The 21,548-nt window shown below is 41.4% G+C and overlaps 1 protein-coding gene across 2 annotated transcripts in view; it reads right to left on the reverse strand.

The window, feature by feature from the left end:
* Positions 1-21,548, reverse strand: part of LOC124267071 (ninein-like) — a 101,918-nt gene that overhangs the window by 72,809 nt on the left and 7,561 nt on the right. For both annotated transcript variants that reach the window (XM_046701903.1, XM_046701901.1), the window contains exons 2-4: positions 18,508-18,686; positions 3,691-3,775; positions 1,461-1,660 (exon numbers count right to left, since the gene is read on the reverse strand). The gene's annotated coding sequence lies outside the window, so the exon portion shown is untranslated. The remainder of the gene's footprint in view (positions 1-1,460; positions 1,661-3,690; positions 3,776-18,507; positions 18,687-21,548) is intronic.

Here is a 21,548-nt window from a genome sequence, read left to right on the forward strand (position 1 = left end):
GTTTAATGCCGCACTCAGCAATTGTCCAGCTATATGATGCTGGTTTTATTAAACATTGAATCTGGACCAGACAAACCACTGATTGACATCATGAGCATCTGATCCATAAAGTCCCCTCCTACAAGATTGCTGGGGATCGCATTTCACCCTGTATCCCCAGAGGCTAAAAATGAAATTTTAAGTCCAGACATCTTCTGGTAGTTTAATGTTTTAATAACATGGCATTTGACATGGTTTTAAAAATACAACACCCACAATTATAGGTTCATTTGTTGAAATGTCCAGGTATTGAATAATCTCAAGTCTGAAAACAACATGTTTATCTATTTCTGACCACTTGTGATCCCACATTTCCCACACAGACTGACTGACTGAGTTTGGTTTTACGCCGCTTTTAGCAATATTCCAGCAATATCACGGCGGGGGACACCAGAAATGGGCTTCACTCATTGTACCCATGTGGGGATTCGAACCCGAGTCTTCGGCGTGATGAGCCAACGCTTTAACCACTAGACTACCCCACCGCCCCTTCCCACACAGAAAATGGGGTAGAACCCATTGGTCAAATCTATCTCCCCTACACCTCATTGCAGGTTAGTAGTTCATGTAAAATAGATGTTAGGAGTTAGCCATGACAGATTACTTAGTCATATGAAATTTTCAGGTATTCTTTAACTTTTTTCAGTAGTATATATTGTGTTCTATTACATAAGAGCCCTCCAAGGGATGAGTGAGTGGGTGAATATAGTTTGAGGCCAGTCAGTGAAGGTCCAGCTGTTTGCTGTTATAAGCATCCCTGGCTCTGAGAAAACTTACAAAAGGGACACTCATTAAAAACACAAACAACTGTTTTCAGAGATCCAGTATTACTGAAAACACTTAGATGGAATTAAAACAGTTTCATTCAGTGAGTGAGTGAGTGAGTTGGGTTTTATGCAGCTTTTAGCAATATTCCAGTGAGTGAGTGAGTTGGGTTTTATGCAGCTTTTAGCAATATTCCAGCAAAATAACAGTAGGGGAAACCAGAAATGGGCTTCACACATTGCATCCATGTGGGGAATGGCCAACTGGCTCATCCTCATCTTGTTAGCTATCACTGCCTCTCTGATTATCACTGTAATCAGTTGTACCAAAGACTTCCTGCTGGACTGTTGCTCAGCTGGTGGTACAAGTTGTCAACACACAACGTGTTCCCTCACTGAATACTGCCTCCATGATTTATTTGTTACACCTGTTTCACACACATTGACATGCATGCATTGTCAACATCTGTCAATATTTGTGGGAATTATTATCTGGATCCCAGTCACTCAACAGCTTTATCATTGTAATGTGACATCTGACCAACCCAAAATTTACCATAAGCCTTAATGTAACATATGTTATATTTGGGATTACACTTTAGGTAATCAACAGGTTGCACTGATATCTCCAACTAAATATCTATGTTTCAATCTCACCTCATTCTCTGATCCAGGGGAGATAATCCGTCCTCCTTGTTTGAAGCCGAGACGGCCAGTGGAGGCTGCAGTTTCAATGTCCAGCAATTCTTTATCCTCAATTGTTAGTTGATCCAACTGACCACCGTTGAAGACATCCGGCTTGGAACGACGTCCGTATGTCTTGCCACCCAGCACATACTTAGGTGTGACACTGACATCTGACAATAAAAATACTTTACTTTATGGACATTTCACAGATTTCACATAATAGTAGGATCCCATATTTATATTTTCAGGGCATCATATTATTAGTTACACTGTGTTTTGAAAAGGTGTACAGGTACTATAGTGTATACCCAGAGTAATTAATACATATAGTGGGCAGTTTGACTGTATAAACAAGCAAGTGTTTACATTTTGTTGATTTGCGGTATTGACTCGAGATTATTCAGAAACGGAAGTGTCAATCAGTTTCTTGTTAATTAGTGAGTGGCACGTGTCACTTACATAGAGGTAAGCGAATCGTTTGATGGTGTATCGTTCGAAAGCTCTGAACATCAACAATATCACTGTACTCTTGCCGAGAGTATTTTCACATTTGTAAGAAGCGACATTTTATTGGATAAAGATTGGTTTCTAACGACGCTTTTTTTCACTACACTCTGCTTATAAGGGTCGTGATTGGTCAAAATCAGACACGTGACCTAAGCAGCCAATCATATTATGGAAATGGATACCGTCCTAAAGAAAGCGAACAGTTTTAGATTAAGACAAAAGTTTTGGGTAAATAATGCTATTCTGAACATATTAAGAGAAGACATACGCTACCTATCGTAAATCATGGAACGTATTAATGTAAATTCCATATTTCCTGAGGTGCAGCCGATGGAATCACAGAATTTACAAGAGTCTTACAGTCTCTTACACCCTTTCAAAACATCATGTGATGAATATATTACCCTAAGATCCCTTTATTTAGCTTATCTATAAAAACCAGCATTCAGTCTTCAACAGAATGAGACGCAAAACATTTCGCCCATGATTTTCCCTGAATGGTCATAAAGGGAGATAACTCATGATCACTTAGTTTATGATAAAAATGATTGAATTTGAGGTTTTGTTAATCGAAAAGTAAAACACAAATGCATTTCAATTTTTTTTCTATTTTTATTGACACAAACAAATAAGAAATTATAGCAACAAGTTTATTATTCTGTTTATACTCATAACTTTATATGCCAACTCTAAACTTTCGAAGCAATCAGCTTTTTGGCAACCACATTCCATCTAAGGTCAAGGTCATTCGTACAACCAGTGTAGTGTGTCACATGGCAGATTTGACAAGGTGTACGGTTTGTACACTGTGGCAAATCCGCCTACATGGTTTCACATGCTTTGGCTATTAACCAATCAAAATTCGACAAATTTATCTTAAGGGTAATAAATTTATGTTCATTAAGGCTTGCAGATAAACCACTTTACCAACAAGGAAATCAATTTTTAGTGAGTGAGTGAGTTTAGTTTTATGCCGCAATATTCAAGCTATATGGCGGCAGTCTGGACCAGACAATCCAGTGATCAACGGCATGAGCATTGATCTGCACAATTGGGAACCGATGACATGTGTCAACCAAGTCAGCGAGCCTGACCACCCCATCCCATTAGTCGCCTCTTAAGACAAAGATGCATTACTGGGGATCAATATTCTAACCCGGACCTTCACGGGTCAAATTATTAACATACATGCAACATTTGAAAATGGTATAAACAAATGTTACAACGCCTCTTGGGTTCTCCAAAATTCATCACCATATATTTTGTTTGTTTGTTGCCTCACTCAGCAATATTCCAGCTATATGACGGCGGTCTGTAAATAATCAAGTCCGGTCCAGGCAATCCAGTGATCAACAGCATGAGCATCAATCTATGCAAATGCCATGAATAATGCATAAAATATGTGCTTTGTCTCAGCAGCTGTAAATTAGATATATCTTGCTACTGTGAGTTTATGCAACATGTTACACATTGAGGGTAGCACACAAACAGATGCAAATTAGAAATAACTGGAAAAAGTATGGTGAGAAGAATTATATTTGCTTAAAGTCTCAAAAAGCTTTAAAAATAAACTGGAAACACAATGTAATCACAAAATAAAACCATAATTAACCAATTTACTTGATGACTAATGAGCAAATACTCAAATAATATCTGAAGCCCTATAGCAGATCAGTCAAAGAAGAAGTCTCACCGTTTTTTTTGTCTTCGTCGATGTTCAGCGGTGCCACATCCTGCAGAATACCCACAAAAGCTTCCTTGAAGTCATCAAACTGCACCTGTAAATATTCAGGTTTTCTTTCACTAACAATACATCAAAAACAATTATTGGCTTTTACATAATACAGATTTACTTTCTTAGTAGCTCATTTTGAAATGACTGCAAGTGAGAGTAACTATCATCTGGTCACTGTGCCTTCAGGGGTGGTGAGGTAGCCTTGTGGCAAAGGCGTTCGCTCATCAAGCCGAAGACGTGGGTTCAATATTCCCACATGGGTACAATGTATGAAGCTCATTTCTGGTGTCCCCTGCCGTGATATTGCTGGAATATTGCTAAAAGCAGCGTTAAAATAAACTCACTCACTGAGCCCTCATCTTACTATATAAAACAATTTCTCCAGCAATAATGGAAACTCAAACGCTAGTTTTTGACAAATATGTAATTTTTAGAGTAAAATTGATATTTTATACTTATCCTGACTCATGCTTATTGCTTGTCTTCTTCTTCTTGCGAACATAGTGGAACACGTGTATCTCCCAATTGAAGTTCCCTTCAATAAAGAAATCACTAATTAGTACTCACCAAGAGTTACCTCCCTTGCCCAAGCGCGGGAACGAGGGCTCCACCTCAACCCATGTGCTTCACTCTCTCCTCATATACTGAGCCCAACACTTGAATTTCCAGGGAAATCCAAAGTGTTATGTGGGGAGGATGGGAGGGCTTACCTCATGAGTCAGGATAAGTATAAAATATCAATTTTACTCTAAAAATTACATATTTTTTCCTTATCCTGACTCATGCTGTGCTTGTAGAATCCATTGACGGAGAGGAGGTGGGAATATATAATACTTTGGATTTTAATAATTAGTGATTTGAACTGTGAAGATTGTAATAACCCTATGGGAACTTCATAAAGGCACTGAACTGATGAATTCCTGCTGCTAACTTATCAGCTGCCATATAAAGGTTATTACAATTTACTTATTATGATAAAAGTATATATAACATTAATACAATGCTTAAGACTAATAGACTTAAGCTTGTTAATATGATAGCATAAACTCCTTAGAGTTTGTTAGCTAAAATACTTTTATGATATAAACATAGTACTGAGCTTAAGATATGATTAAACTTAAGCTAAATATATAATAGCAAAAACTCCTTAGAGTTTATTAGCTAATATACTTTATGATATGAGTATAGTACTGTGCTTAAGATATAATTAACTTAAGATACCTAAATAGCCAAAACAACTCCGTAGAGTTTGTTAGCTAATACATTTTATAATGTAACCATAATGCTTAAGATATGATGAAACTTAAGCTAAATATATAATAGCAAAAAACTCCGAAGAGTTTGTTAACTAATACATGTTATAATATAACCATGATGCTTAAGATATGATGAAACTTAAGCTAAATATATAATAGCAAAAAACTCTTGAGAGTTTGTTAGCTAATATACTTATATGATATAAACATAGTACTGAGCTTAAGATATGAATAAACTTAAGCTACATATATAATAGCAAAAAACTCCGTAGAGTTTGTTAGCTAATACATGTTATAATGTAACCATAATGCTTAAGATATGATGAAACTTAAGCTAAATATATAATAGCAAAAAACTCTTGAGAGTTTGTTAGCTAATATACTTATATGATATAAACATAGTAATGAGCTTAAGATATGAATAAACTTAAGCTACATAAATAATAGCAACAACTCTGTAGAGTTTGTTAGCTAATACATTATAATGAAACCATAGAACTGAGCTTAAGATATGATAACAAACTCCGTAGAGTTGTTAGCTTATATATAGTATGATATAAAAACCATAGTACTGAGCTTAAGATAATAAATTAAACTTAAGCAAAATATATAGATAGCATGTATCTATTAGTACTGTTATCAGATAAGTATTAAATCTGTAAGATAGACTTATCTTCTCCGTGGAACTGTCAACTGTTGAGTGAGGACCATGGGACCGAAATGGTGGATACCTGAGACGTCCTTGGTGGTGATATCTCTCAGATAGTGGTTGGCAAACACCATATCGGATCTCCAGAAACATCCCTCCTTTATGGTATTCAACGAGCAATTCCCATGTAGAGCGAGAGTTGAGGCTAGCGCTCTAATTTCGTGAGGATTAGAAGCTCTAGGAGGGTCGAGTCCTGCAGCCTTGTAGGCTCGTAGTATGACAGTTCTGATCCAAATAGAGATCGTAGTACGCGAGACTTCCGTCTGCGAAGCTGTAGATATAGGGATAAACAATCTCTTGAATTTCCCTCTGGACTGTTTGGATCGTTGGAGATATATTTTCAGTGCACATACTGGACATAGTGATAGATCCATCGTATCATGCAGTCCAAGTATGGATGAGAGAGCTGGGACATGGAATAATCTGTCTGGTTGACCTGGCAGTTGGTTTTTCGCTATAAAATCCCAGCGAAGTCCCAGATGAAGCGATGTATGAGTATCATCAAAGCGTGTTCTCTCGTAATCCAAAGCGTGAATCTCAGACATCCTGGCGGCAGTAGCTAATGCTAACAGGAATAAGGTTTTGTGGGTCAGTGATTCAAACGACGTAGATAACAATGGCTCATAAGCCTCGCTCGTGAGGTGTTGGAGCACTATATTTAGATCCCAGGCTGGAGCTTGAAACTTCCGTTTCTGATCTTCCAATCGGAACGCTCGTAACAAAGCGAGTAACTCCGGTGTTATTGTCAACTTGACGCCCGTTCTCATAGTTATGACAGAACTTATAGCTGCAAGATAAGTGGACAAGGATGAGCCTTTTAGATTCTTAGTTTGACGTAGATAACATAAGAAATCTGCCACTTGAGGATGTGTAGCATATCTGGCTGAAAATCCTTTCTTAGCAGCGTAATTGACAAAACTGTGCCATTTGTGGCCGAGAGAGAGCGTCTGCTAATACATTCTATGCTCCTGGAATGTGGCAAGCTCTGACGTGTATGTTTAGATTGTCGATTAGATCGAACAGTCTGAAACATCGAGTCAGTAGGTTCTGTGACCTTGTTGAACCTTGTTTGTTCACATAAAATGCCACTGTTGAATTGTCTGTGTGAACCATCAACTGAGCGTTCTGTAGTAGGTTGCTCCAGTGACTTATGGCGTTTATAACTGCTTGCATCTCTAGCAGATTATGTGACATTTGCTCTCTTGATTGCTCCATAGACCTGACCCTGTCCTGCCGGCAAGGTGGGCTTCCCAACCTTGTAGTGACGCGTCTACGTAGAGATGTGTTTTCGATTCCGGCTCTACTAAGGAGACGCCTGACCAAACATTCAATCTCTTGGTCTTGATGATGAAATTCAACTGTAGTCTGAGACGCTGTGGATTTGGATCCACTTGTATCCCGTCGTCGAGGTAAATTCGCTGCGAAGTCCTTGACGATGTAGGTGCACAACCAGGGTTGACTGCCATCGTTGAACTTTATGTAAAAAATCGCCTGACTGCCGTGCCCTCGTCCTTACTTGACAGGGGAGGTCTCAAACCTCAAGAAGGCAGCCCAATCATGAAGGTTCAGATTAGCTGGACTGTAAGGAGGCTTGCTCGTTCACTGATATAATGTTGTCACTTGCAACCTATGTCTTGAACTGTGAACTATGCTCGACCTCTGTGTAGGGCCTTGTCCATCGCGGTCCAATCAGAACAAGGCATTTTGATTCTGTAGAGTACCCGCGCTGTGATGTCACCGGTGTAACAGGAAAAGGAACCTTGTATAATATAGTGCCATCGTTGATATTAGAACAATCGTCGGTCTTCACCGTAGCTTCCCGAAGTTACCCGAGTAACCACGTGTTTCGAGGTTTAATGGTAAACGCGCGAAACCTCCGGCGCGAAATACCTCGCTCTGTAATATTAATGCTGGGTAGGTTATTTTCCTGGCTGTCGTGAAAGTAACTTCAGTCTTGAAGATAATTCCGACTTCCTTATATAAAGGTTCAATAAAACTTGCAAGTTGTCAGCTTGTAGACTGTATACATGAATGTATCGTCATAATTGTAGAATTAAAGCTGAACTTGTTGTACATATTTCTTCTCAGGAAATCGTTGACGATATGAGTTTTATTCGCTGTAACAAGGCTGCTGTTCAATTCCGTAACAGAATTGTCTGCAGATCTGCGTTTGGGCTTCCGAAGATTGGAGCAGGCTGTATCCAGATTAGCTGGTACGCTGCAATCGGGTCAATAGGAGGTAAGGTGAAATAGTCTACATCATCATCCTTCATGACGTAAGTCTGAGTTGAATTCTCGTTCTTCGATGGGAAAACAAGTTGTAACTCATTCACCATCCAGTATCTAATCTCAGCATCTGAGAAAATGATACTTTCCTCCTCTTCTGACGTAGGGTCATATGTCGGAGTCCTAGATCTATAGGAAGATCTATGAGAGGACTGTGATGAACGGACTGACGAGTGGCTAGTGTACGGAGACCTTGGAGTAGACATCCTTCGCGAACGCTAGGGGCTTCGCGAAGCTCTTCTAGGCGAGGTAGAATTGGAGCCACTTAGCCTTCGCGACCTTCGCGAATGTATCGAGTCAGTGTCCGAATCGACATATGAGCGCTTGCTTCGCGAACGACCTCTGTGATGTACAGGGTGTGGGCTCGGCGAAGCGCTCTAGCTCCTTCGCGGAGGCGGCCTGGGACTTCCTATGCGAAGTGCTCGCTCCGGGCTGGGATGCCCTTCGCGGAGGCGCGTTTGTGGGCTCTGGGGCCCTACGCGAAGCCAAGGCTTATGACTTAATATGGGTTGGGCTCTGGGGCCCGTGGCTCTGGGGCCTCTGTAAACCGTAACGGTCCTCCATCAGCTCATGATTTGGTTGACCAGGTCGTCTGAGGCGGTCTGCGCTGACGATGAGGGTGGCCTCTCTGTGAAAGTGACGGGACCCTCAGTCATAATCTCTGGTGTCAGCGTAGGCATCTCTGGTTGCGTGTTAATCTGCGCTGAGGTGACAGTCGCAGATACAGGACGTTTCTTATGACGAACATCTGGAATGATAATCGGAATGTCATCATCATATAAAGATAATTCTGTGACAGGTAAAATATCGGAGGCAAAATTATTAGATTTTGTAGATTTCCCTTTTTGACGTAGCTGAAGACCTGGGGGTTCGAAGCGTACGTGATGATATGGACGCTTTCCTAGTCTTAGACTGAGAAGATGGCAGGTCTTGAGATGCCGGTCGCTTCTTGGACATAGCGGACTGCGTCCCACGCTTATCCCCCGAGGGAAACTCAGGCATGTCACCAGCCGGTGGCGGCGGGTCGTCAGTCAACAGTTGACAGGGAATATTAGCTTCTGATCTATTAGCCATGACTGAAGATTGTTTGCAATATTTATCTGCTTTCCGTCTAAAAACGGAACATAAATATTTATCAAAGGCAGAAATTGGTAAATTAATACATAATTTACAACGAGAAACAAAAGAACATGGAGTAATGCAACTAGGGCATTTTAAATGTGGATCAGTAGCGGAATAACGTAGTTTACAATCTGTGCAGATTCTCATTAGCGTAAACTACTGAACAATCACGGCGAACCGTGAATAAACAGCAGAAACACAATTAATAATCAATGCAAGTTGAATAAGGATACTAGTTACACCTCTATACTAAGTATAAGAGGTACTAAACTAAAAGGATATAGTGTGTTGGGAGACACAGGCGCTCTCACGTCCAGCTCACTGGGCGAAGAAGGAGACTGACTGACTGACTGAGTTTGGTTTTACGCCGCTTTTAGCAATATTCCAGCAATAACACGGCGGGGGACACCAGAAATGGGCTTAACACATTGTGCCCATGTGGGGAATCGAACCCGGGTCTTCGGCGTGACGAGCCAACGCTTTAACCACTAGGCTACCCCACCGCCCCCGAAGAAGGAGAGAGTGAGGCACATGGGTTGAGGTGGCGCCCTCGTTCCCGCGCTTGGGCAAGGGAGGTAACTCGTGGTGAGTACTAATTAGTGATTTCTTTATTGAAGGGAACTTCAATTGGGAGATACACGTGTTCCACTATGTTCGCAAGAAGAAGAAGACAAGCAATAAGCATGAGTCAGGATAAGGAAAAATATGTAATATTCTGACTAAAATTTATATTTTATACTTATCCTGACTCATGCTAATTATGCTTCCTCTTGCGAATGATAGTGGAACACTTGAAATCCCTTGAAGTTCCCTTTAAAAAAGCGGACGTAAAATCACTCACCTAAGAGTAGCGTCTCTTTCCTCCCTTTGGCGCCCAAATGGTCACATGATTGGCCATATTTGTCACTCTCTCCGTATGTAAGCCCGACACCCGGATTTACAGGAAAAACCCTGGGTTGGGAGGGCTAACCTCATGAGTCAGGATAAGTATAAAATATCAATTTTAGTCAGAAAATTACATATTTTTCCTTATCCTGACTCATGCTAATTATGCTTGCAGAATCCGTTGGAAACGGTGGTGGGTCAAGCCACGTTCTGGATTCCCTGGTTGTAGATTTACGTCCTGTATTACCCCCCTTGGGAACTTATGACGGCACTGTTGAAGATTCTTTCAACTTCTCTCTGATGAGTCTGGGGGGACCACAACATGTCAGATTTCTTCCGAAACTTCTCCTGACATTTTCGTGTGGATTTTAGATATACTCAGTGGACAAGTGGATGAATAGGCGCTTGAATTTTCGTCTCCTTGTTTTAGTTCTTTGTAAGTAGACTTTAAGTGCTCTAACTGGGCATAAGGATAGATCCTGCATATCCTGTGGCCCAAGGACTGTAGATAGTGCTGGCATGTGGAACTGTCTGTCAGGCTGACCAGGCAGTTGGTTCTTGGCGATAAAATCCCATCTCAGTCCCAGATGTACGATGTCACGATGTCTTGATTCAAATCGTGTTTCGTTCAAAGTCCAGAGCATGTATTTCTGATATCCTTGCAGCTGTTGCTAGGGCGATCAGGAACAGCATTTTCTGAGTTAGTAGTTCAAAGGATGTCCGTTCTAGAGGCTCGTAGGCATCACTGGTGAGATGTTGTAAAACTATGTTAAGATCCCAGGCAGGAGCCTTAAATTTCTTTTGTTGGTCTTCCAACTTGAACGAGCGTAGTAGTGCCAGAATCTCTGGTACTTTGGTCAGCTTGATACCCGTTTTCATGGTGATAACTGTACTAAGGCAGCTAAGTACGTTGAGAGTGTTGAACCTTTTAAGTGTTTCGTCTGTCGTAGATGACATAAGTATTCCGCCACTTGAGGATGTGTTGCTTTCATTGCTGTAAAGTCTTTCCTCTTTGCATATTGTTCCAATCTCTGCCACTTGTCGTCGTACAAGTTGCGAGTTGATCTGCGTAGAGCTAGTGTTACTGCTTTCGCTGCTCTGGCAGAGTACCCTCTAGTCTTCAGGCAAGCTTTAATACGCTCCACGCATGTAGCTGGAACAGTGTCGGGTTCCCGTGAGCTTGCTTGGTGTGTGGATGGACGAGTAGGTTCGACCACTCTGGTAGTTTCAGGGTTGGACTTCCGAGTTCTTGTATGAGGACGGGAAACCATACCCTCGCTGGCTAGTAGGGCGTGACCAAAATCAGTTGCAACGTAGTCGTCTGCTTGATTTTCTGTAGTACTTGTGGTAGTAATGGAGGGGGTGGAAACACGTAGGCATTTAGTCCTTTCCATGAGATACTTAGAGCATCTGTTGCCCATGCCTGAGGATCTGGAATTGGTGAGACGAACGTTGGTAGCTGTGTGTTGAACTTTGTTGCAAACAGGTCTATTAGTGGGGATCCTAAAGTCTGTCTGATGAACTTGAATGCTTCTGGATGCAACATCCATTCCGTCGGGGATGGTTGTAGTGGATGACATAGGGCGTCTGCTATGACATTCTTTGCTCCTGGAATGTGGCATGCCTTCATGTAGATGTTCAGGTCGTCAACTATGCTGAACAGGAGAAAGCTGAGTTGTAGCAGACTTCTTGATCATGTTGACCCTTGTTTATTGATGCAAAACGCCACTGTGGAGTTGTTCATGTGTACCATGAGTCAGCATTCTTTAGTACGCGGGACCAATGTTGTAAAGTGTTGATTACTGCTTTCATCTCCAACAGATTGATGTGTGACTTCTGATCCTGACTCGACCACTTCCCTGCTGCCACTTCGTTGTTGAAGTACGCACCCCATCCTTGTAGGGAGGCATCCACGTAGAGATGAGTGTTGCAAACCGGCTCTGACAAAAAGGTCCCTCCGCAAACATTCGACTTCCGAGTCCACCATAGGAGATATGGTTTCAGGTTGTCCTGTAGTATTAACGGATCTAGGCTGTCTAGGTGGGCGATCACAAATACTTGTAGTGGGCGCAATTTTGCTGGTCTGCGTAGATACTCCCGGTTGAACTGCCTCATGTTGTAAATGAGCCGAAATTTCTCCTTGGAATTCTTCTTCGGTACCAGGAATATTGGGGAGTAGAACCCAGGCGTGATGAGATCTTGATCTACCTCTTCTACCGCCTCTTTGTCGTGTAGGGTCTTGATAGCATCATCCAGTTTCTCTAACTGGTCGGCTGCGCAGTTGAAGGCCATCGGGTTGCTTGTGAGCGGCGGATGGGCTTCCAACTGTATCTTGTACCCTCTGCGCAGTATCTGGGATACGTTACTAGTCGTCCTGTAGTATCCCCCAATTCTCCCAGTACTGTTGAAGACGTCCACCCACTGTCGAAGGTTGCACAGGAAAGGCTGGGGGGTGGAAGACTCCAGTCGTTCCGAACCTGACCTTCAATGCTTGCTTCCTCTTGCACCCCTGGGTGCTCGGCCTCTTCCTCTGTTACCTCTAAGAGTTCCGGTTGGCCGACGAAAGGAGCCTCTTCCTCCTTTCTACTTCTTTTCTCAGGCTCTCTGGACTCCTGCAAACTTAGATTTGTTGGAGTAGCGTTGGGACGCCTGACGAATCACGTTAGCCAAAGTGTCGATGGATTTAATCATCATAACTTCCTTAGAGTCGTGAGGGACTTCTCTGGTGACTTCTTCAATTCCTCCTCGGAAGATGTAAGATGATGACCATGGGGCTCTGTATAAAGACTGGTGAAGCGTTCACTCCAAGTGCATGCTGACAATAACCCTTGTCTTCTCAGGAGAGTCAAGCCCGCTGAGGTGGATGCTAGGTGCTCCGACATAAATTGATGGTCTCTCTTCTGCATAAGTAGAGCGGAGTATATCATCCGGTCTTCTTCGGCCGAGGAATTCTTGAACTTAAAGATGAGAGTTTCGTTGATAGCCCTCGATCTGGCTCATCCGAAGAAAGTACATCTGGTGGTTGTATCCAGCTGCGCTAACTTCTTATCCTCAATCTTGTAAGTTCTTTGACGGGAGTCGGTGATAATCTCATCTCATTATAGTCATCATCAACCTCTGGAGCCTATAGGAAGGGTTCCATCCTATGTAGAGGGAATTTCCTGGCGTTGAATGTCGGGATGTGCTGACTCTGCGACTTGGTGGTGGAAAGGTGAGTGTGTCGAAATCATCTTTGGATATCTTGTACGTAAACGCCTCATCTGTGTCCTTAGAAGGTGATGAAGTCCAAGCCATTGGCGATCCAGGAGTTAATTTCTGTATCGGAGAAGACGCCTTCACCTTCATCCTCTGATTTAGACATTTCTCGCTCTAAGGATGCACGACGACTTGAGTCTCCAACGATCTATAAGATGAGCTTTGTGCAGGTGATCGATTCCGATGTGATCTTGAATCTTTCCTGGAGATTTGAGATATTTCTCTAGATCTTCGCGAAGGTGGATTCCTGGATGTAGTTTCCCCTCTATAGGAGTGTCTTCGCGCAGGCTCTTGATGGGCGTCAGAGTCCAAACGAGATGACGACTCATATCTGCGACGTCTGTAGGGTTCTGGAGAACGCCTTGATTCCTTCCTGCGTGGAGACTTCTTAGCAACACTCTCTGGGGCGTCTACTTCAGATGGGGAAGATCGTCGTGTCCGAAAGCCTTCGCGCAGGCTTCCCTCTTCATCCAGATGTGGTGGGGAGACTGTAGAGCCTTCACGCAGGCTAGTAGACGTTGTAGCGGTCTTCATAGCAGCCTTCTCCTGAGCAAAGCGACGTTCCATCATCGACATCATCTGGTCTGTAAACTGTTGCATGAACAGTCCCGGGTTGAAGTTCTGCGTTGTCTGAAGAGACTGCTGCAGGGATGATGCATCTGATACTGAAGAGACGTCATCTAAGGCTCGCTGCACTCGTGAAGAGTTGATGCTGCTGCTATCTCTGGTACTCGATGACTGCGTTGATAGTAGGTCTCCTGTCAATGTCTGCGCTGATACCAATGCCGATGTAGCTGTAGAAGCAGGCTTCGTCTTCTTACTGACGATGGTGACTTCAGGTATGAGGATGGGTGGATCATCATAAACATCTGCTTCTTCCGGAGGAACAATCTCGGCTGAGAAAGACCTCGTCTTCTGAGTACAGCTGATCTTAGACTTCGCTGAAGTCTTCATAGTAGTAGCCTTCTTCTTCTGCGAAGATGAAGATTTGGCCTTCTTTATCTGCGATGAGGTCAGCTCAGTAGAAAATGATCTCTTATTTTCCAAGGCGTTTTGACTAGCACCTTTACCTGGCATGTAGATGGAAATATACCTGTCGGTATCCCACACCTGGGATGCCGTGTCGTTACCAGAACTACGGTATACCCCCGTTCTTCGGTCCTGACGATAAGGGATGTGCGAGAGGTACAATGTCAGTACCCAGCAAACACAAGACGATGATCATTGTTCAATAGTTTTTATTAACACTGTGTTGCTGGTCAACCTACTCTATGGTCACTCTATAAGACTTCAGCCGCAAAGCTTCAGTCTTAAGCCAAATGCTGGTGCTTCAAGATAATTTCTGAGACGATTCCTAGTGACCAACATCAAGAGTAGGCCCGCACCAGACTCCCGTCTCTGAGCTTTGCTCCAGCTTAAACCTCGGTTCCTACGTCACAACCAACACCCTTTTTCATTTTTTCTATTGGTCAATAACCCACAACCTGACTATCTATTACTCTCCCCCACCTCTATTTCGTACCCCCACTACCATATCTGTAAGACCGTGAGGTGGATTCCAGGAATCTCAGAGTCTCTCTCCCCTAGCCATATATGACTCGTAGAGTACCAAGAACTGGTAGCAAGGTCCCCGGACACGTCGCTCCATCTTGATAGTGCAGTAGTTTTTCCCTTACCTAAGCTATGAGTCACCTCACCTTGCCCTCATCAGCTCTAACGACCTACTTTCCCGTTTGTAACCTCCACTACTGACTTTCTACCTTACAACGTTATTAATCACTTTATATCTTAAATACATTATTAAATCCTCTCATAATTTGTATCTTCTCACCTCTTAATCACCCGTTATTAATAATGTTATTGTATATCTATTATTGTGGCAAGTACCATAATCTCATGCCTATAATATTATGGCCTCCAGCGTTCACTCCTGGTACATCGACCTGCTCCTGAGAAACGTTCAGCAATTCACTAGAATTATGAATATCTGCAGCAGTGGTTAACACACGGTTATCAGCGCAATCACTCGATTTAGACATGACTTGTGAATACCTACTTACCCAGTCCTTAGCACGTCTATGGATGGAAAAAAGGTAATTAATAAACTCAACCGAATTTAAATTTACACAAAACTCACAGCGAGAGCTGAAAGAACATGAAACAGTGCAATTTGGACATAATAAATGCGGGTCAGCCGCAGACACTAGGTACCTACAACGAATACAAGTTTTCATCAATTGTTAACATGAAGAAACCACATGTCAAACAACGGAAAATTTAGAACAAATTTCAAACCGTAATGTAGAATATAATCCTAATAAACGTATACAGCAATAATTTTGATGTAAGGTCCGAAAATATAAAAGGATATGTGCCGTATAGGGACCCAGGTGCTCTCACAACCGTCCTCAAGGGCGAAGAAGGAGAGAGTGACAAATATGGCCGATCATGTGACCATTTGGGCGCTAAAGGGAAGAAAGGGATGCTACTCTTGGGTGAGTGATTTTACGTCCGCTTTTTTAAAGGGGACTTCAAGGGATTTCAAGTGTTCCACTATTATTCGCAAGAGGAAGGAGACAAGCATAATTAGCATGAGTCAGGATAAGGAAAAATAATATTTATCAATGTTTAATTATTACGAGAAATTATGTTATGACCCATATCCCAGAAAGTTCTGTGGTCTAATAGATAAAAAGCTTTAATAATCATCAGGTGGTTGTGGTTCAGTTACTGTCACCTATGAAGAAAATATTTCAATTATTGTTATTAGAAAACCGAACATTTTAAACACTCCCTGTAAATCCAAAATTCATCGGCAACACTATTTACAATGTAAATATAAAACCTCACACCCGACACATCAAGAAAAAGTAAAACCTCACTCCCGACACATCAAGAAATATGTAAAACCTCACACCCGACACATCAAGAAAAATAAAACCTCACACCCAACACATCAGGAAAGAGTGAAACCTCACACCCAACACATCAAGAAATAGTAAAACCTCACATCAGACACATCAAGAAAAAGTAAAACCTCACATCCGACACTTCAGGAAAATGTAAAACCTCACACCCAACACATCAGGAAATATGTAAAACCTCACATTAGAAAAACGAGTACCGTATATGACCGTCTATAAGCCGAATTTTGAGGACCAAAAAAGCAGTCTGTAGAAGGGGGTCGTCTTTTCCATGGGTTACGCTTTCGTCAAACTTTTTTCGAGGGGTAAGAAAACAACATCGTATCACTATCACTTCGCGTGAACAAACAACAGAAGACGACTTTGTCAGTAGAGACGTCAAATTTGCAATTAAACATCACTAGACAAGATTATTTACCTTTTAAGTTATAAGTTGTTTTGCTGGGCATTGTATTATTTGCAGGGATTAAGATTACCGTGCGAATTTGCCTCGTACACAAAGCCGGAAATAGCAATCAGCTGTGCACACGTTTCCTGGCGAACAAGTTCAAACATGCACAATAATATAACGGGACGAATTCTGACGCAGTCATCAGTAAAATATAATACAGAATACCATTATTTAACCCAAAGAAATATATCCTAGCATTGTGTAATTTTAGTTACAGATTTTGCTCTATAAATTAATTAAGATTACCGTGTGTGTTTGAGCCGGAAATAGCAATCAGCTGTGCACACGTTTCCCGGCGAACAAGTTCAAACATGCACAATAATATAACGGGATGAATTCTGACGCAGTCGTCAGTAAAATATAATACAGAATACTATGAATTAACCCAAAGAAATATATCCTAGCATTGTGTAATTCTATTTACAGTTTTTATGTAAAATATATATAATCAACACTAAGGTTATACGGACCCTCATGAACGTTGTAAGCACATGGAATGGGGTAGGAAGCCATTTAAATTCACACATTTTTACCGATGTTACTGTAAACTAGCAGTCAATGGAAAACGAAGCGGTAATCAGTTCGTGATTGTTGAATGGGGAAAAATAAGCAAGCCAGTTTGTTGCTACAATAAATATGATATTTAGAGAAGCAAAATATATTATGCATTTTCTGTCAACTACACTTCGTTTCGATCCGTGAGTAGACACAATATATATGACAGTGAATTCTTTGAATAATGTGGACCAAAGTTATAATTATTGGTAACTGCCAGTTGTCTGTGGTCTGTGTTTGCCGCGATTAGGACCCCATCCCGGGGGATCGACTTATGCACGAAACATACCATTTTGACACTGATTTTAAGGGTCAAGTTTGGGGGTCGTCTTACCCATGGGGTCGTCTTATAGACGGTCATATAAAGTACGTAAAACCTCACACCCGTCACGTCAGGAAATATGTAAAACCTCTTAAGTAGAATTGGTCGTTATTACAAAGACAAAAGTGACAGTCAAAACAATGGTGAATATCCATAATACATTTAAAATAGCATTTGACACAGCGTATTGTAGTGGGTAAAACCCTGCACCTAAGGTGAGGTGAGGTGAAATAGGGTTAACGTTGTACTTGAGAATATTTCGCTCATATGACGATGTGCATGCGTGTGTATGTGTATGTGCGGCTGCTTGTACTAGCCCAGACTGAAGCTGGTTTTATAGTGCTAGCCCACTGAGATACCATGCCGCAGTGAAGCATAAATACCCCACTCAGACACATAATACTGACTCTGAGCCAACCAGTCCTTGTACCCATTAATGCCGGGCGCCAGGCAGGGACCAACAAGTACCATATTTTTGGTATGAGGCGGTCAGGGATCGAACCCGCTATCTTCCGCTCTCCTGCAGGCGCTCACCACGGAGGCGGTTCCTGCACCTAAGTAGACAAAAGACACCATAAAGGTTGTAGCAACTGATCGCATTAACAAAAATTTGCATGTCCATGGCCCATATTTGTTGTTTGGGATATTATTATAGGATATGAATATAGTGCACATATCCATGCAACTAGTACATGCTCAGGCACTGGTTTTTCCCTTGATCATTAGACGTCAGTCTCAACAGCACAGCGTATTATCAATCTAAACAATTTTTGCAGCCATTAGGCGCACCAGGTTATTGCGCCTTTCTCATCCTTATGAGGTACCCATTCATAGCTGGGTGGACTGGGACAGATAGTCACTGTACTTTATCCAAGTTCACTGCACGTAGCTGTACCTGCAACTGGGTGTTTGCACGTATTCATGTGGCCACCATCTGGTCATTTACCAACAGGGTTGTGTACTGTACACTAGGGATAGGTGAAATTAGATAATTGTGATGTCCTGCTGACCTTTTTCTTGTTCTCAAGCACCTTGTCCAGGAGTAGGTCTGAGTACTCCTCCAGCTGCAGGCCCTTGCACAGCTCCAGTAGGGCCTCTCGTCCCAGGGGGCGCCCTCGCCCGTCTTGTCGAACATGTCAAACACATCTCGCAGCTGGGAGCTGTATTCCTCCGACTCTGCCATCACGTCCTGCAATATTTATACTCACACACTGAACAGATGCCATAACATCCTACAATATATATACTCACACCTAATAAATGGCATCATGTCCTACAATATATATACTCACATACTACAGATTCCATCACATCCTACTACATATATACTCACACACTTAATAAATGGCATCCATCAAGTAAAATAGACTCATACACAATAAACACTATACTGACATGCTCTGCCATGATGTTCAACAACAAATATACTCATACACGAAACAAACGCAACACTGATTGACTCGCCCATCATGAATATACACTCTACTCATACATTAAGTGGTAATATTAAATTACAACATTTGATCGTGGCAGTTTTTGTTCACCATGGTGCACAATCACCCACTTAAACGTTACCCTTCTTTGTAAATCAATCTGAGAGCATCTTTACACAAACATACACCAGGAAAACATTTTTCATTTTTTACTGCAGTCAGTTAGGTCAACACCAACATACAATATCATGCTTTCCTGTTTAACACTAACATTCACTTAGATTAATTAGCACAATGGAACAATAAGAACATGATACACTGTCTATGATAATGACCTTGCTGTGAATTACATGTAAGTGTTACATATCGATAATCTTTACCTTCAATATACTCACACCTCATGATACAGTACGACAGGATTATAGATACCTGTCTACAGTGCTAAAATCTTGTGCAGACACGTGGATGAAATTGTAATATCACTGTTAAAATAACTTTGTCATGAAAGAAATAGAAATCCTATTTCTTAACAAAATAATGAAGTAACTGAGCCTGTGTTATAGTTCTACTTTTGCACAAGTCAGCTGACCAAACACATGGAAAATGAAAACAAAAAACACACTTGATGCACAGTATGATTCACAAAATAAACCTGGAGATTCATAAACTAAAAATGGCATTATACACCTCAGTGAAAAGGAAGGACAAACTTTCAAAACTGCAGCTGCCTCTGATCCTGTTCTTCTAACATGTCTAATATGGATGAAAAGTGTTCCTTGTCACATGTGAATTCTAAATGGCACTCCACAACATAATTATGTGTAACTTGCTGCACACTTGAACACAAATGCATTTCTATCCCTAATCTGAAATTATATATGGCCATGAGGAAGTCTCTCACAATCTATATCTCATGACAAAGGAGTGGATTTTTTCCTGATTATTTTAGGATAACCCCCCAAAATTCACAATTCACCGCAGAGAGCTCTCACAATGAATGACTCATTACAACAGCTTGTCCTCTATTAACTAGGAAAATGGGTCTCAATAACTTCTCTAATCCAATCTAAATAAAGGTTGCTATTCCTCCCTCAACCTTCTTTCACATTTACACACAACAGGGTGTTATCAGAACAATTTTTCCATGGAAGGGTATCAACCGAGCCTCTTATGGACATTGTACTACTTACAACTAGGGTTGTTGTGTATTCATGGAATCAAACTGTATCCCTTCATGAATTCAATTCTGTCTTTACCATCATTAGGAGTGAGAGAGTAAGGTTTTACGCTGCTTTTACAATATTCCAGTAATGTCACAGCAGGGGACACCAGAAATGGGCTTCACACATTGTACCCATTTGGGGAATCAAACCCAGGTCTTCAGCTTGACAAGCAGACCCATCACTAGGAATGCATATTCAATTTAATTAAAAAAAAGATTGCTTTTAGATGAGTTGAAGTGTTATTTATCAAAGCAAGCCATGCAAAATGGAGTATATCCATACCAAACAGGATTGTAGTCAACACTTGTATACATTTCATTTGACATTAATGAGATCACTAGTCATGTGAAATACCATTGTCAACATGGTCAAAACAGGTAAAAAAATGTATTCTGATATTATCCCACTGAATATAATGAATAATACATCTACTGCTACCTTGTTATTAAAATAGTGACCCAATATTCATGATATGTATTACATTTGCTTCATAGTGGATTTGTAGCGGCCCTACATCAGGCCTACCATACAAACGGTGAACAAATCATCAAAACTGAACTCATATACACCAAAACAGAACAAAAGTCACCAAAAACTGCAACAATATCCCTAAAACCGAAACAATACATCTGTAATGGAAGACAAATCGTTTGAAATGGAAACAAAACTCGCATATTAGCTACAACAGCGCGCGAGAATGGTCGCCGAGCGTACAAAACGGTACAAGTCCTCAAGAAGTCGCCTCCCTGCCCTAATCAGTGGATTGAGTTTGCACTCGTACACTCTAAAAATGATCACTTAGATATGCAATTCACGGAGAATGAACAAAGTTTTGTAAACTTTTTTAAATCACTAAAATATAGTAATGTTGAATGTAATGCTATGAATACTTTATTTACAAAACTGAAGAGAAACTGTAGCAAGGCATGTTGACAAGAAATCCTATTCGGTCGAACGAGGGACCACATTGTGTAGAATTGCAAGCCTGACACTGAGAAGTATGGACATAGGTTTGAAGCTTACTACAATAGGGGGTTTATGCGCTACATCCCGATATCAAATTTTCATGATTAGACTCATAGTGACGAAAAACAATTATGTACCAAAGCCTATTCGTCCCCCCTCGCCGCCATCTTTGACAATGTATAAGCCGTTTCGGGATGCTATGACTGCCGTGTTGGGATGCTATGAATGCTGTTTTGTACGCTCGGCGACCGTTCTCGCAGCGGTGTTGTAGCTGATACGCGAGTTTTGTTTCCATTTCAAACGATTTGTCTTCCATTACAGATGTATTGTTTCGGTTTTAGAGGATATTGTTGCAGTTTTTGGTGACTTTTGTTCTGTTTTGGTGTATATGAGTTCAGTTTTGATGATTTGTTCACCGTTTGTATGGTA

Source organism: Haliotis rubra, unplaced genomic scaffold (genome assembly GCF_003918875.1).
Source record: "Haliotis rubra isolate DU_JTF1 unplaced genomic scaffold, ASM391887v1 Scf13, whole genome shotgun sequence".
Taxonomy (NCBI): domain Eukaryota; kingdom Metazoa; phylum Mollusca; class Gastropoda; order Lepetellida; family Haliotidae; genus Haliotis; species Haliotis rubra.